The sequence below is a fragment of the Priapulus caudatus genome, unplaced genomic scaffold (assembly GCF_000485595.1).
Source record: "Priapulus caudatus unplaced genomic scaffold, Priapulus_caudatus-5.0.1 Scaffold67, whole genome shotgun sequence".
NCBI classification, from domain to species: Eukaryota; Metazoa; Priapulida; class Priapulimorpha; order Priapulimorphida; family Priapulidae; genus Priapulus; species Priapulus caudatus.
The window spans coordinates 434,803-437,855 of NW_014577128.1; positions in this window are offsets into that span (position 1 = coordinate 434,803).

The window sequence follows — 3,053 nt, forward strand, 5'->3', positions numbered from 1 at the left end:
ATATATATATATATATATATATATATATATATATATATTATATAAACACATGTATATGACGTTGGTATATAACGGTAACATACTTATTATAACTTTGCCAACGCCATTACTTACTGTGATGAAGAATCTCATACTCATTGCGATTTTGCCCAGACGATGATAACACAGGATATGATTTTCGTACAAGAGATTAGGGATTCTGAAATGACTACCGCCACGGCGCTGCTAAACAAACTGAAGTAAGTAGCACTAGCAGAAATGAACACGCCCCGCACTCACAATTCAGCACCGTTGTTTTATTATCAGTGTGGTAATCACGTTAGCAGTGACTTTGCGTCACCGTCAGTGAGTGAAATGGAGGTGTTGTGAACGTTGTGTCACTGCTAGGGAGGGAATGGACGTGTTAGTAACTATGCGTCAGTGTTGGAGATTAAATCGACATCTTAGTAAAGTTGATTGACTGTCAGGGACAGAATGAACGCATTAGTAAGATTCGTTCACTGTCAGTGATGGAATGGACGTGTTATAGTAAGGTTGTTTGACTGTCAGTGTGGCGATGTGGACGTGTTAGTTAGGTTGTTTGACTGTCAGTGATTCAATGTGGACGTGTTAGTAAGGTTGTTTGACTGTCAGTGAGGGAATGGACGTGTTAGTAAGGTTGTTTGACTGTCAAAAAAAAGAAGTAGAAGAAGAAGAAAAAGAACCCAATAATGTGAGATCCCTGATAATCATTAGGTAACGTCGTAAAATTGCATTAATATATATGCCTACCATAGAACCCTTGTCTAGAGAAGATCCTTGTCAAAATCGAATCAACTCAGTCTCCGGATATCTAATATCGTAGTTTTAGGCGAAATGGAACTAATAAGCAACATTATGGATCTAAACTAGAACCGCGCAGTAGTACAATGTCATGGCCTCGACGCGAGGAGCCTCGCACGGGTTATTTTATGTTAATTTTATCACATATAGTTTTTAAGGTTTATGTTAACTCTTATGTTTGTTGAACATTTATGTTTACAACATAAACGCACAAGAGCATTTCAGCAGTGTTTTTGTGAGCATATAGGCAAAGCACACGATGCATAGGCAAACAGCGCGCATGAATGTCCGACATTAAAGTGATTACGTCACCGTAAATAGTAAAAATTACAAAGTATAAGTAATTCTGTTCATTTTTTTATGGTTAAATTGCTGCATTATACTTCCTATGTTACTATATTCTTGTTCGATGTGAACATACACTCGTGGCTCATACATAGCCCATAGCAAGCAATTAATGTCAGGAACACAATATCAAATCGTCCAGGTTTTGGATTTTTAACTAGTTGAGAAACAATCTTATCAGGTAAGAATTTGACGATACGTTTAGTCCCGTTAGTTCTTACTTTTAATGTAAAAAAATGGCAACAACATTTTTACAAATTTTACCATAGAAAATTCGTGACGTAGTCAATTTAAAGATGTTTACATGAATCCCTACGCTGCATAGTTAAACAATCATGACCCCCGCGATGGCGACCATAATACGGCGCTCAATATCGCACACACACAAACGCACACTAATCCATCACGATGCATTGTTTGCTCGTCAGACGCTGCTTTTTGATCTTATTTAGTTATAGTCTCGTTTGTGAAGTGTTGTGCAAATATTGTCAAAAGGTATGCTAGAGCATACATAGCGTTCACGAGTATTTAAAGGACAAATCCTATACTTTGTATGCACTAGAGTTCCATTAAGAGGGAAACTGCGCATTCGTTAATGCAGGTAAGTCTCTTCTCGTTTTAGAACTACGTCATTAACACGTTTAAATTGATGGAAATTAGAATTTTCGCTGCTCATCGTGCTGCGGGCAACTTACATGATAGCTCTCGCTTACACTCAAAGTCATTACACGTGCAAAAACTATTGATTATTAATAGCAGAAATAAATAAAATTGGTTAAAACTGCATTATATTGTAGCACGATGCGAGCACGCAGAACGTAACTGAAACATAGTTAATCGCCTTCATTAAATCCCAAACGTCAGCTATCATTTTACGTGGAATATTTACAAAGTAGATTAAATAGACTAGGAGCATAGATTAGGAGTGTATATAAACAAATCCACCAAAATAAATTAATCTAAGGCGAGCAAACTAATTCATTAATATCATGCTAACGCATATACTCGCGTTTTGGCATTGTCGCCCAATCGCATTGTTTGGATAACTACATAAGAGTAAACAAAATTTAATAAGGTAAAACCGGATAAGTAAAAAATCTGCACGTTGAATGTAGGAATTGAAATAGTAATTATCAGTAAAATATAGTTGTTTATGTTTGTTGTCATGTGGTAAGAATGAAGTTAGCAAACACGACCGCTGCGATGTTAGTCGCCATCATCATCGTTACCGTCCTCGTCATATCCGGTCCATCATCCACCCAAGCCGCCAGCAATGGACAGCCTATTAAAATCATGGCGTGGAATATTCAAATTCTAGGGGATACAAAGATGTCCAATACAGAGATCGTCGATATCATAGTCAGAGTAAGTCTTAAAGATAATTACGGCAGTAGAAGTATGTAATAGCACAGTTAATAATAATTAATTAATTAATATATATATATATATATATATATGTGTGTGTATGCGTGTGTGTGTGTGTGTGTGTGTGTGTGTGTGTGTGTGTGTGTGTGTGTGTGTGTGTGTGTTTGACTTCAGTGATGCAATGTGGGCGTGTTAGTAAGTTTGTTTGACTGTCAGGTGATCGTAATGACGGTTATAACGGTGTATTGACTGTGCATGAGAGATGGACGTTTAGGCAGGTTGTTTTGACTTGTCCAAGTGGGAATGGCGTGTTAGTAAGGATTGTTTGACTGTCAGTGCAGGAGTATGGACTAGTTAGTTACGGTGTTTGACTGGTCAGTTATCAATTGGCCGTTGTTAGTAAGCGTTGGTGTTGACTGTCATGATTCAATGTGGACGTAGGCTAATAGGTGTTGACTTCATTGAGCATATGGACGTGTTAGTAAGTGTTCTGACTGTCCGTGAGGGAATGACGTGTGTTC